The 15,351-nt window shown below is 39.4% G+C and overlaps 1 protein-coding gene across 2 annotated transcripts in view; it reads left to right on the top strand.

The window, feature by feature from the left end:
* The first annotated feature begins 977 nt into the window (after positions 1 to 977).
* Positions 978 to 15,351, top strand: part of MGC154351 (uncharacterized protein) — a 39,355-nt gene continuing 24,981 nt past the window's right edge. The window contains exon 1 of one of the 2 annotated variants that reach the window (XM_018227053.2): positions 978 to 1,196. The gene's annotated coding sequence lies outside the window, so the exon portion shown is untranslated. 2 annotated transcript variants of the gene reach the window in all.

The raw sequence follows: 15,351 nt of genomic DNA, 5'->3' as shown, positions 1-15,351 counted from the left end.
CCGAAATCCTGAACAGTCGAAGTCCTGAACAGTCAAAGAGCTGAAATCCCGAGCAGTTGAAAATCCGAAATCCTAAGAAGTCGAAGAGCCGAAATCCTGAGCAGTTGAAAAGCCGAAATCCTAAGAAGTCGAAGAGCCGAAATCCTGAGCAGTTGAAAAGCCGAAATCCTGAGCAGTTGAAAAGCCGAAATCCTGAGCAGTTGAAAAGCCGAAATCCTGAGCAGTTGAAAAGCCGAAATCCTAAGAAGTCGAAGAGCCAAAATCCCGAGCAGTTGAAAAGCCAAAATCCTGAGCAGTCGAAGAGCTGAAATCCCGAACAGTCTAAGTCCCAAACAGTTGAAGAGCCGAAGTTGAAGTCCTGAAGCCTCGCTTCGATTTCCAAAGTTGCCCGAACAACTTCGAAGGCAGTTTGGGGGCAGTCGCCCCTCAGAAGAGTCGATTAGTCACCAGGTGACCCCCCGAATCTGCCCGTGTGCTAGCTCCCTTAACTGTGGTGTGGGGTGGCCGGGGCCCAGAGAATGATGTTGTACGGGGCCCCGTGATTTCTAATGGGGGCCCTGGGTGTACACATTCATGCCCCCCCGGCAAACACATCGTTCCTGAGTGACTGACCCCAGGGGGGGGGCTGAATAGATGGGAATATAGTTCCTGGCTGCAGAGATGGAATGGAGGAATATGACTCAGAAACCATAACAAATACCAAAGACAATATAAATGTTCTTAATATCAGTGAATGCAATCCCTGTCAGCTGTGGGATGCTGAGAGTTGTAGTTCAACCATAGCTGAATTCACTAGAGACGTCCCATGTGGATATCCTGGAAGTGTCACAGTTGTTACAAACTGTCTCTTCTTCACTTTGTCCAACCTTTTGTGTCGGCTCACCGGCATGTGGGGCAGTGGGGTTGGGCAGTTGGGGAGGAGCCGCGGATAAACAAAAGGTTCTGCCCAGGGTCACATGACTGGGGGGTATTTATTTGGCTGCTGTTGTAGTTTAAAGGGAACAGCAGGGAGGCTGAGAGACCAAGGGCACTTACTGTGTGTATGGGGGAGAGACAACACAATATTCTCAGGGACGCATGTATAGAAATTGTATTTATCTCTGCACAACCATAAATCAAGGGATTGAAGAGAAGAGCCGACTTGGAAGAACTGGCAGAGCTGCAAAGAGGAACGAGCTAAATAGTCCTTCTCAGAGGTAAGTGATGGGGCATCAGACAGTGAGGTACAAATGGAACTTTTATATATATTTGTACTACAACAACTTCTTATATTTGTATTTATACATATGGGAGGAGGTGCCATATTGATTCCCTTAGACGGTACAGTATGAGGGTATAGCTTATTGTGTGCCCACAACATTCCTTCTCTGTATATTTGTATTTATACATATGGGAGGAGGTGCCATATTGATTCCCTTAGACAGTACAGTATGAGGGTATAGCTTATTGTATGCCCAGAACATTCCTTCTCTGTATATTTGTATTTATACATATGGGAGGAGGGAGGTGCCATATTGATTCCCTTAGACAGTACAGTATGAGGGTATAGCTTATTGTGTGCCCAGAACATTCCTTCTCTGTATATTTGTATTTATACATATGGGAGGAGGAGGTGCCATATTGATTCCCTTAGACAGTACAGTATGAGGGTATAGCTTATTGTGTGCCCAGAACATTCCTTCTCTGTATATTTGTATTTATACATATGGGAGGAGGAGGTGCCATATTGATTCCCTTAGACAGTACAGTATGAGGGTATAGCTTATTGTGTGCCCAGAACATTCCTTCTCTGTATATTTGTATTTATACATATGGGAGGAGGAGGTGCCATATTGATTCCCTTAGACAGTACAGTATGAGGGTATAGCTTATTGTGTGCCCAGAACATTCCTTCTCTGTATATTTGTATTTATACATATGGGAGGAGGTGCCATATTGATTCCCTTAGACAGTACAGTATGAGGGTATAGCTTATTGTGTGCCCAGAACATTCCTTCTCTGTATATTTGTATTTATACATATGGGAGGAGGAGGTGCCATATTGATTCCCTTAGACAGTACAGTATGAGGGTATAGCTTATTGTGTGCCCAGAACATTCCTTCTCTGTATATTTGTATTTATACATATGGGAGGAGGAGGTGCCATATTGATTCCCTTAGACAGTACAGTATGAGGGTATAGCTTATTGTGTGCCCAGAACATTCCTTCTCTGTATATTTTATTTATACATATGGGAGGAGGAGGTGCCAATTATTCCTTAGACATAAGTATGAGGATAGCTTATTTGTGCCCAGAACATTCCTTCTCTGTAATTTGTATTTATAAATGGGAGGAGTGCCATATTGATTCCCTTAGACAGTACATATGAGGTATATTATTGTGTCCAGAACATTCCTTCTCTGTATATTTGTATTTTACATATGGAGGAGGAGGTGCCATATGATTCCCTAGACAGTACAGTATGAGGGTATAGCTTATGTGTGCCAGAACATTCTTCTCTGTCTATATTGTATTTATAATATGGGAGGAGGAGTGCCATATGATTCCCTTAGACAGTACAGTATGAGGGTATAGCTTATTGTGTGCCAGAACATTCTTCTCTGTATATTGTATTTATACATATGGGAGGAGGGAGGTGCCATATTGATTCCCTTAGACAGTACAGTATGAGGGTATAGCTTATTGTGTGCCCAGAACATTCCTTCTCTGTATATTTGTATTTATACATATGGGAGGAGGAGGTGCCATATTGATTCCCTTAGACATACAGTATGAGGGTATAGTTATTGTGTGCCCAGAACATTCCTTCTCTGTATATTTGTATTTATACATATGGGAGGAGGAGGTGCCATATTGATTCCCTTAACAGTACAGTATGAGGGTATAGCTTATTGTGTGCCCAGAACATTCCTCTCTGTATATTTGTATTTATACATATGGGAGGAGAGTGCCATATTGATTCCCTTAGACAGTACAGTATGAGGGTATAGCTTATTGTGTGCCAAACATTCCTTCTTGTATATTTGTATTTATACATATGGGAGGAGGAGGTGCCATATTGATTCCCTTAGACAGTACAGTATGAGGGTATAGCTTATGTGTGCCCAGAACATTCCTTCTCTGTATATTTGTATTTTTCTTCTCTGTATTGTATTATATATAGGAGGAGGAGGTGCCATATTGATTCCCTTAGACAGTACAGTATGAGGGTATAGCTTATTGTGTGCCAGACATTTCTTCTCTGTATATTTGTATTATACATATGGGAGGAGGGGGTGCCATTTGATTCCTTAGACAGTACAGTATGAGGGTATAGCTTATTGTGTGCCAGAACATTCCTTCTCTGTATATTTGTATTTATACATATGGGAGGAGGAGGTGCCATATTGATTCCCTTAGACAGTACAGTATGAGGGTATAGCTTATTGTGTGCCCAGAACATTCCTTCTCTGTATATTTGTATTTATACATATGGGAGGAGGAGGTGCCATATTGATTCCTTAGACAGTACAGTATGAGGGTATAGCTTATTGTGTGCCCAGAACATTCCTTCTCTGTATATTTGTATTTATACATATGGGAGGAGGAGGTGCCATATTGATTCCCTTAGACAGTACAGTATGAGGGTATAGCTTATTGTGGTGCCCAGAACATTCCTTCTCTGTATATTTGTATTTATACATATGGGAGGAGAGGTGCCATATTGATTCCCTTAGACAGTACAGTATGAGGGTATAGCTTATTGTGTGCCCAGAACATTCCTTCTTCTTGTATATTTGTATTTTATACATATGGGAGGAGGAGGTGCCATATTGATTCCCTTAGACAGTACAGTATGAGGGTATAGCTTAGTGTGTGCCCAGAAATCGTTCTCTTATATTGTATTTTCCTTCTCTGTATATTTGTATTTATAATATATGGAGGAGGGAGGTGCCATATTGATTCCCTTAGACAGTACAGTATGAGGGTATAGCTTATTGTGTGCCCAGAACATTCCTTCTCTGTATATTTGTATTTATACATATGGGAGGAGGAGGTGCCATATTGATTCCCTTAGACAGTACAGTATGAGGGTATAGCTTATTGTGTGCCCAGAACATTCCTTCTCTGTATATTTGTATTTATACATATGGGAGGAGGAGGTGCCATATTGATTCCCTTAGACAGTACAGTATGAGGGTATAGCTTATTGTGTGCCCAGAACATTCCTTCTCTGTATATTTGTATTTATACATATGGAGGAGGAGGTGCCATATTGATTCCCTTAGACAGTACAGTATGAGGGTATAGCTTATTGTGTGCCCACAACATTCCTTCTATGTATATTTGTATTTATACATATGGGAGGAGGAAGGTGCCATATTGATTCCCTTAGACAGTACAGTATGAGGGTATAGCTTATGTGTGCCCAGAAACCCATTTCCTTCTCTGTATATTTGTATTTATACATATGGAGGAGGAGGTGCCATATTGATTCCCTTAGACAGTACAGTATGAGGGTATAGCTTATTGTGTGCCAGAACATTTCTTCTCTGTATATTTGTATTTATACATATGGGAGGAGGAGGTGCCATATTGATTCCCTTAGACAGTACAGTATGAGGGTATAGCTTATTGTGTGCCCAGAACATTCCTTCTCTGTATATTTGTATTTATACATATGGAGGAGGAGGTGCCATATTGATTCCCTTAGACAGTACAGTATGAGGGTATAGCTTATTGTGTCCCCAGAACATTCCTTCTCGTATATTTGTATTTATACATATGGGAGGAGGAGGTGCCATATTGATTCCCTTAGACAGTACAGTATGAGGGTATAGCTTATTGTGTGCCCAGAACATTCCTTCTCTGTATATTTGTATTTATACATATGGAGGAGGAGGTGCCATATTGATTCCCTTAGACAGTACAGTATGAGGGTATAGCTTATTGTGTGCCCAGAACATTCCTTCTCTGTATATTTGTATTTATACATATGGGAGGAGGAGGTGCCATATTGATTCCCTAGACAGTACAGTATGAGGGTATAGCTTAGTGTGTCCCCAGAACATTCTTCTCTGTATATTTGTATTTTTCCTCTCTGTATATTTGTATTTTAATATATATGGGAGGAGGAGGTGCCATATTGATTCCCTTAGACAGTACAGTATGAGGGTATAGCTTATTGTGTGCCCAGAACATTTCTTCTCTGTATATTTTGTATTTATACATATGGGAGGAGGGAGGTGCCATATTGATTCCCTTAGACAGTACAGTATGAGGGTATAGCTTATTGTGTGCCCAGAACATTCCTTCTCTGTATATTTGTATTTTACATATGGGGAGGAGGTGCCATATTGATTCCCTTAGACAGTACAGTATGAGGGTATACTTATTTGTGTGCCCAGAACATTCCTTCTCTGTATATTTGTATTTATACATATGGGAGGGGAGGTGCCATATTGATTCCCTTAGACAGTACAGTATGAGGGTATAGCTTATTGTGTGCCCAGAACATTCCTTCTCTGTATATTTGTATTTATACATAGGGGAGGAGGAGGTGCCATATTGATTCCCTTAGACAGTAAAAGTATGAGGGTATAGCTTATTGTGTGCCCAGAACATTCCTTCTCTGTATATTTGTATTTATACATATGGGAGGAGGAGGTGCCATATTGATTCCCTTAGACAGTACAGTATGAGGGTATAGCTTATTGTGTGCCCAGAACATTCCTTCTCTGTATATTTGTATTTATACATATGGGAGGAGGAGGTGCCAATATTGATTCCCTTAGACAGTACAGTATGAGGGTATAGCTTATTGTGTGCCCAGAACATTCCTTCTCTGTATATTTGTATTTATACATATGGGAGGAGGAGGTGCCATATTGATTCCCTTAGACAGTACAGTATGAGGGTATAGCTTAGTGTGTGCCCAGAACATTCCTTCTCTGTATATTGTATTTTTCCTTCTCTGTATATTTGTATTATATATATATGGGAGAGGGAGGTGCCATATTGATTCCCTTAGACCAGTACAGTATGAGAGTATAGCTTATTGTGTGCCCAGAACATTTCTCCTCTGTATATTTGTATTTATACATATGGGAGGAGGGAGGTGCATATTGATTCCCTTAGACAGTACAGTATGAGGGTATAGCTTATTGTGTGCCCAGAACATTCCTTCTCTGGATATTGTATTTATACATATGGGAGGAGGAGGTGCCATATTGATTCCCTTAGACAGTACAGTATGAGGGTATAGCTTATTGTGTGCCCAGAACATTCCTTCTCTGTATATTTGTATTTATACATATGGGAGGAGGAGGTGCCATATTGATTCCCTTAGACAGTACAGTATGAGGTATAGCTTATTGTGTGCCCAGAACATTCCTTCTCTGTATATTTGTATTTATACATATGGGAGGAGGAGGTGCCATATTGATTCCCTTAGACAGTACAGTATGAGGGTATAGCTTATTGTGTGCCCACAACATTCCTTCTATGTATATTTGTATTTATACATATGGGAGGAGGAGGTGCCATATTGATTCCCTTAGACAGTACAGTATGAGGGTATAGCTTATTGGTGCCCAGAACATTCCTTCTCTGTATATTTGTATTTATACATATGGAGGAGGAGGTGCCATATTGATTCCCTTAGACAGTACAATATGAGGGTATAGCTTAGTGTGTGCCCAGAACATTCCTTCTCTGTATATTTGTATTTTTCCTTCTCTGTATATTTGTATTTATATATATATGGGAGGAGGGAGGTGCCATATTGATTCCCTTAGACAGTACAGTATGAGAGTATAGCTTATTGTGTGCCCAGAACATTTCTCCTCTGTATATTTGTATTTATACATATGGGAGGAGGGAGGTGCCATATTGATTCCCTTAGACAGTACAGTATGAGGGTATAGCTTATTGTGTGCCCAGAACATTCCTTCTTGATATTTGATTTATACATATGGGAGGAGGAGGTGCCATATTGATTCCCTTAGACAGTACAGTATGAGGGTATAGCTTATTTTTGCCCAACATTCCTTCTCTGGATATTTGTATTTATACATATGGGAGGAGAGGTGCCATATTGATTCCCTTAGACAGTAACAGTATGAGGGTATAGCTTATTGTGTGCCCAGAACATTCCTTCTCTGTATATTTGTATTATACATATGAGGAGGAGGTCCATATTGATTCCCTTAGACAGTACAGTATAGGTATAGCTTATTGTGTGCCCAGAACATTCCTTCTCTGTATATTTGTATTTATACATATGGGAGGAGAGGTGCCATATTGATTCCTAGACAGTACAGTATGAGGTATAGCTATTGTGTGCCCAGAACATTCCTTCTCTGATAATTTGTATTTATACATATGGAGGAGAGGTGCCATATTGATTCCTTAGACAGTACAGTATAGGGTATAGCTTATTGTGTGCCCAGAACATTCCTTCTCTGTATATTTGTATTTATACATATGGAGGAGGGAGGTGCATATTGATTCACTTAGACAGTACAGTATGAGGGTATAGCTTATTGTGTGCCCAGAACATTCCTTCTCTGTATATTTGTATTATACATATGGGAGGAGGAGGTGCCATATTGATTCCCTTAGACAGTACAGTAGAGGTATAGCTTATTGTGTGCCCAGAACATTCTTCTCTGTATATTTGTATTTATACATATGGGAGGAGGTGCCATATTGATTCCTTAGACAGTACAGTATGAGGGTATAGCTTATTGTGTGCCCAGAACATTCCTTCTATGTATATTTGTATTTATACATATGGGAGGAGGAGGTGCCATATGATTCCCTTAGACAGTACAGTATGAGGGTATAGCTTAGTGTGTGCCCAGAACATTCTTCTCTGTATTTTGTATTTTTCCTTCTCTGTATATTTGTATTTATATATATAGGGAGGAGGAGGTGCCATATTGATTCCCTTAGACAGTACAGTATGAGGGTATAGCTTATTGTGTGCCCAGAACATTCTTCTCTGTATATTTGTATTTATACATATGGGAGGAGGTGCCATATTGATTCCCTTAGACAGTACAGTATGAGGGTATAGCTATTGTGTGCCCAGAACATTCCTTCTCTGTATATTTGTATTTATACATATGGAGGAGAGGTGCCATATTGATTCCCTTAGACAGTACAGTATGAGGTATAGCTTATTGTGTCCCAGAACATTCCCTTCTCTGTATATTTGTATTTATACATATGGGAGGAGGAGGTGCCATATTGATTCCCTTAGACAGTACAGTATGAGGTATAGCTTATTGTGTGCCCACAACTTTCCCTTCTATGTATATTTGTATTATACATATGGGAGGAGGAGGTGCCATATTGATTCCTTAGACAGTACAGTATGAGGGTATAGCTTATTGTGTGCCCAAACATTCCTTCTCTGTATATTTGTATTTATACATATGGAGGAGGAGGTGCCATATTGATTCCCTTAGACAGTACAGTATGAGGTATAGCTTAGTGTTGCCAGAACATTCCTTCTCTGTATATTTGTATTTTTCCTTCTCTGTATATTTGTATTTATATACATATGGGAGGAGGGAGGTGCCATATTGATTCCCTTAGACAGTACAGTATGAGGGTATAGCTTATTGTGTGCCCAGAACATTCCTTCTCTGTATATTTGTATTTATACATATGGGAGGAGGAGGTGCCATATTGATTCCTTAGACAGTACAGTATGAGGGAAAAAAAAAAAAAAAAAAAAAAAAAAAAAAAAAAAAAAAAAAAAAAAAAAAAAAAAAAAAAAAAAAAAAAAAAAAAAAAAAAAAAAAAAAAAAAAAAAAAAAAAAAAAAAAAAAAAAAAAAAAAAAAAAAAAAAAAAAAAAAAAAAAAAAAAAAAAAAAAAAAAAAAAAAAAAAAAAAAAAAAAAAAAAAAAAAAAAAAAAAAAAAAAAAAAAAAAAAAAAAAAAAAAAAAAAAAAAAAAAAAAAAAAAAAAAAAAAAAAAAAAAAAAAAAAAAAAAAAAAAAAAAAAAATCTGTATATTTGTATTATAACATATGGGAGGAGGGAGGTGCCATATGATTCCCTAGACAGTACAGTATGAGGGTATAGCTTATTGTGTGCCCAGAACATTCTTCTCTGTATATTTTTGTATTTAATAACATATGGGAGGAGGGAGGTGCCATATTGATTCCCTTAGACAGTACAGTATGAGGTATAGCTTATTGTGTGCCCAGAACATTCCTTCTCTGTATATTTGTATTTATACATATGGGAGGAGGAGGTGCCATATTGATTCCCTTAGACAGTACAGTATGAGGGTATAGCTTATTGTGTGCCCAGAACATTCCTTCTCTGTATATTTGTATTTATACATATGGGAGGAGGAGGTGCCATATTGATCCCTTAACAGTACAGTATGAGGGTATAGCTTATTGTGTGCCCAGAACATTCTTCTCTGTATTTTGTATTTATACATATGGGAGAGAGGTGCCATATTGATTCCCTTAGACAGTACAGTATGAGGTATAGCTTATTGTGTGCCAAACATTCCTTCTATGATATTTGTATTTTTTACATATAGAGGAGTGCCATATTATTCCTTAGACAGTACAGTATGAGGGTATAGCTTATGTGTGCCCAGAACATTCCTTCTCTGTATATTTGTATTTATACATATGGGAGGAGGAGGTGCCATATTGATTCCTTAGACAGTACAGTATGAGGGTATAGCTTATTGTGTGCCCAGAACATTTCCTTCCCTTCTCTGTATATTTTGTATTTATAATATATGGGAGGAGGAGGTGCCATATTGATTCCCTTAACAGTACAGTATGAGAGTATAGCTTATTGTGTGCCCAGAACATTTCTTCCTCTGTATATTTGTATTATATACATATGGGAGGAGGAGGTGCCATATTGATTCCCTTAAGAACAGTACAGTATGAGGGTATAGCTTATTGTGTGCCCAGAACATTCCCTTCTCTGGATATTTGTATTTATACATATGGGAGGAGGGAGGTGCCATATTGATTCACTTAGACAGTACAGTATGAGGGTATAGCTTATTGTGTGCCCAGAACATTCCTTCTCTGTATATTTGTATTTATACATATGGGAGGAGGGAGGTGCCATATTGATTCACTTAGACAGTACAGTATGAGGGTATAGCTTATTGTGTGCCCACAACATTCCTTCTATGTATATTGTATTTATACATATGGAGGAGGAGGTGCCATATTGATTCCCTTAGACAGTACAGTATGAGGGTATAGCTTATTGTGTGCCCAGAACATTCCTTCTCTGTATATTTGTATTTATACATATGGGAGGAGGAGGTGCCATATTGATTCCCTTAGACAGTACAGTATGAGGGTATAGCTTAGTGTGTGCCCAGAACATTCCTTCTCTGTATATTTGTATTTTTCCTTCTCTGTATATTTGTATTTATATATATATGGGAGGAGGGAGGTGCCATATTGATTCCCTTAGACAGTACAGTATGAGGGTATAGCTTATTGTGTGCCCAGAACATTTCTCCTCTGTATATTTGTATTTATACATATGGGAGGAGGGAGGTGCCATATTGATTCCCTTAGACAGTACAGTATGAGGGTATAGCTTATTGTGTGCCCAGAACATTCCTTCTCTGTATATTTGTATTTATACATATGGGAGGAGGAGGTGCCATATTGATTCCCTTAGACAGTACAGTATGAGGGTATAGCTTATTGTGTGCCCAGAACATTCCTTCTCTGTATATTTGTATTTATACATATGGGAGGAGGAGGTGCCATATTGATTCCCTTAGACAGTACAGTATGAGGGTATAGCTTATTGTGTGCCCAGAACATTCCTTCTCTGTATATTTGTATTTATACATATGGGAGGAGGAGGTGCCATATTGATTCCCTTAGACAGTACAGTATGAGGGTATAGCTTATTGTGTGCCCAGAACATTCCTTCTCTGGATATTTGTATTTATACATATGGGAGGAGGAGGTGCCATATTGATTCCCTTAGACAGTACAGTATGAGGGTATAGCTTATTGTGTGCCCAGAACATTCCTTCTCTGTATATTTGTATTTATACATATGGGAGGAGGGAGGTGCCATATTGATTCACTTAGACAGTACAGTATGAGGGTATAGCTTATTGTGTGCCCAGAACATTCCTTCTCTGTATATTTGTATTTATACATATGGGAGGAGGAGGTGCCATATTGATTCCCTTAGACAGTACAGTATGAGGGTATAGCTTATTGTGTGCCCAGAACATTCCTTCTCTGGATATTTGTATTTATACATATGGGAGGAGGGAGGTGCCATATTGATTCACTTAGACAGTACAGTATGAGGGTATAGCTTATTGTGTGCCCAGAACATTCCTTCTCTGTATATTTGTATTTATACATATGGGAGGAAGAGGTGCCATATTGATTCCCTTAGACAGTACAGTATGAGGGTATAGCTTATTGTGTGCCCAGAACATTCCTTCTCTGTATATTTGTATTTATACATATGGGAGGGATTTTATTTAAAATTTCCAATTACATTGTATCACAGACAGTATAAGTACATTGTTATAATCATGTACAAATGATCCATACAATACAATCCAATTCATTAAATGTTATCCCACATTTTCTTTAGAGTATTTGAATTATCACATTCTCTGGTCTTTATGAATATAATGTCTCTATAAATGATCTTAGTTATTGTCTCAGTTGATAAATTGAAAGGGGGGAACTGAAAGGGTTAACTTGTATCCTTGAAACTTCTGTCCTTACTCAAACTTCTTTGTGCAAAACCTGCTTATATGGCACGTACTCCCCAGCTGGCCTGAGCAGCCCCCAATGCCCTTGGGCCAATATGTTTCTTATCTCTTCTTATCACACCCCACTCTCACAACTTCTACATTGTTTCTTTCTGCAGACACACACTTCCCTTAGGCTAAGGCATACCTTTGTAACACGTCATATTGGCTATATAAACAACTGCTGTAACCCTAATAAATCGGAACTTGCTTTGTAACACACAAGCCTACTGTGTCGTTCTTTGCAAGACCCCTGCGCAGTGTATCTGGAGGGTGTAATCAGATGGTTTCTGCCGTGCCAAGACCAACCGGTTCACACAGGGATAGCACAAAGATAGCACAGTGAAAGCCTGGGATTCCTCCTGTTCCTTTCATAAATGAATTTGACTGTTAGGGGCACATTTACAAAGCTCGAGTGAAGGATTCGAATTAAAAAAACTTCGAATTTCAAAGTGTTTTTTTGGCTACTTCGACCATCGAATGGGCTACTTCGACCTTCGACTACTACTTCGACTTCGAATCGAACGATTCGAACTAAAAATCGTTCGATTATTCGACCATTCAATAATCGAAGTACTGTCTCTTTAAGAAAAACTTCGACTCCCTACTTCGGCAGCTAAAAGCAACCGAACTCAATGTTAGCCTATGGGGAAGGTGCCCATAGGCTTGCCAGCGTTTTTTTGATTGAAGGATATTCCTTCGATCGTTGTATTAAAATCCTTCGAATCGTTCGATTCGAAGGATTTAATCGTTCGATCGAACGAATAATCCTTCGATCGTTCGATCGTAGGATTAGCGCTAAATCGTTCGACTTCGATATTCGAAGTCGAACGATTTTAGTTCCTAGTCGAATATCGAGGGTTAATTAACCCTCGATATTCGACCCTTAGTAAATCTGCCCCTTAGTCATCCTACATCTCATGTGCCATAAATGATACCGTATGACTGCGATTATTATGAATAAAGTCATTAATGGGGGTCATTTATCAACACTGGGCAAATTTGCCCATGGGCAGTAACCCATGGTAACCAATCAAATTGCTGCATTCATTGTTCTGCTTGCAGATGGTTTCAAAAAGCTAATCACTGATTGGTTGCTATAGGTAACTGCCCATGGGCAAATTTGCCCAGTGTTGATAAATGAGCCCCACTTTGTTCTTGTTATTTGCTCTGTGGTTTTCAATGACTCCGTATGAAAATTCCGAAAAGTTTAGGTTTTTTATTAAGCTGAGATTTAGTTTACTTGCAACACTTTCTCTTACTGCGCTAGAGACTACGCAATGTATCAGAAAATGCTCTTGTGTTTCTTCAGTATTACATCCCCACGGACATTCTCGGTCTGTTATATTTAGGTATTTTAGATTGCCTCTCACAAATATTTTGCCCTGTAAGGATAGCCATGTGGCATCCCAAATTTTTTTTGGCATTCTTCTGTCAATAAGCATCTTTATACTTTCTTCTAACATTGCTTGTGTGCAGTCTTTAACGCATATAGGAGATACAAAATGAGCATCAACAATTTCCCAATACAAGATTTTTCTCTGTAAAACCTTCAGATCTTCAGAATTTATACTCCACTTTTTCAGAATTTTTATTACCTGACGTAGGTAGGTGGGTAAAAGGCCTCCTCTTATCCGAACTTCTTTCACTCTACCTCCAAGTAACCAATCCTTAATAAAAGGCAATGCCCAGTCTCTTATACTGACTTCCCACAGAGATTCTCTCTCCTGCACTACCCCCCCAAAGTTAAACTTTAGAAAGATAGTACAGAAGAAAACCACTGGACACGGCATGTCCAACCCTCCCCTTCTTTTCTGTAGGAATGTAATCCCCCTTTTTACCGGATTGAGCCTGCTGCCCCAAAGCATTTGGAAAAACAAGCTCTGGATTCGGGCACAGAGAGACTCTGGCAACAAAAAGACATATGAGATAAAGAGAAAAACCGGAATCAGAAAAGTCTTAATAATGTCAACCCTTTCTCTATAGGTCAGCTTCCATTGTTTCCATCGCTGAACCTTTGCTTGACCAGAATTCAATTTATCTTCCCAATTTACCTTAGCAAGATCTCCTCTCCCGAATTTGATTCCCAAGATTTTAACTAGGCCTGGGGCTACTGGAAATTTCTTTAGCTTAAAGCTTGGTTCCTCATCTAATGCCCAAAAAGCTTCTGACTTTTCATGGTTGATCTGAGACCCTGAGGCCTCAGAGTAACTTTTGATTCACTCCACAACCTTTTTTTCTTCTTTTGGGTTTGATATTATTAGAGTAACATCATCCGCGTAGGCTATGGACTTAAAGACTTGGGGGCAAATTCGCTAAGAATCAAAGTTGCGCCAGGCGCAACTTCGCCGCTCTTCGCCAGGCGAATTTTCGCCAGCGCTCCGCAAATTCACTAAAATGCGAAGTTGCGCACAGGGGTAGCGTAAGTTTGCGAAGTTGCGCTAGCGTTGATTCGCTATATAAAGCGAAGTTGCGCTAGCGAAGGCTAATTTGCATACGGCGCGAAATTCAAATTTCAATGGAGGAACACGTATCTGCACTACAAATGCCTAGAAAACCTTCAAATCTGCAAATAAAAATGTTTATTTTGCCCTACACATGTGCCCACTGTCTAGGTAAGTTGCCATGAGTCAGGAAAAGTAGGGGGGAGGAAGGGGAGCCCCAAAAAAATTTCAATCTTTTTCAGCCTATCAGCCATCATGTAGAAAACACGCCAGCGTTTTTTGGGACTTAGAAAAAATTTTGACTTTTTTTTTAAACAATCCCTATCTACTCTATTGCGCTTCGCCAGGTCTGAGGTGGCGAAGGAAGTCTAGCGTAAAAGGTAGCGTTCGCTACACTGCGCAAGTTAGTGAATTTGCGTAGTTTCGTCGCTAGCGAAAATTCGCCTGGCGTAAGGTTGCGAAGTAACACTAGCGAAACTACGCCAGCGTTCGTTAGTGAATTTGCGCAGTAGCGAAAATGCCGAACGCTAGCGAACAAACGCTAGCGTTCGACGCTTCGCGCCTTAGTGAATTTGCCCCTTGGCCTGCCGGAAACTGGACCCCCTCAAGTCCACATCTCTGTAATTCCCTTAAGAATGGATCTAACGAAAACACATACAGGAGTGGACTCAAAGGACATCCCTGTCTCACACCAGCCCTCACCTCAAAATCCTTGCCTTTCCAACCATTAATTAGTGGGAAGCTTCTTGCAAAGTTTTAATCCACTGTACAAATTCTACTGGAATGCCGTATCTAGTCAAAGTAGCCCATAGGTAATGGTGGTTGACTCTATCAAAGGCTTTTGCCTGATCTAAAGACAGAAAGTATTTTCCCCATTTTCTTACCTTACACCTATCTAGTGCTTCTCTTATTGATAGAACCGCTCCAAAGATGTTTCGTCCTTCTATAGAACAAAACTGGGATGTTGAAAGGAGAAATCCAGCCACCTCACCTAATCTTTGTGAGAGATTTCTTGCCAGAATCTTTCTATCACAATTGAGAAGGGCTATTGGCCTCCAATTCTCAATGTGCCTCGAATCCTTCCCCTTTGATATCAAAACTAACGAAGAAAAGCGCATGGATGGTGAAA

Source organism: Xenopus laevis, chromosome 7S, assembly GCF_017654675.1.
Source record: "Xenopus laevis strain J_2021 chromosome 7S, Xenopus_laevis_v10.1, whole genome shotgun sequence".
Taxonomy (NCBI): Eukaryota; Metazoa; Chordata; class Amphibia; order Anura; family Pipidae; genus Xenopus; species Xenopus laevis.
This window is presented reverse-complemented; position numbering and strand designations above follow the sequence as displayed.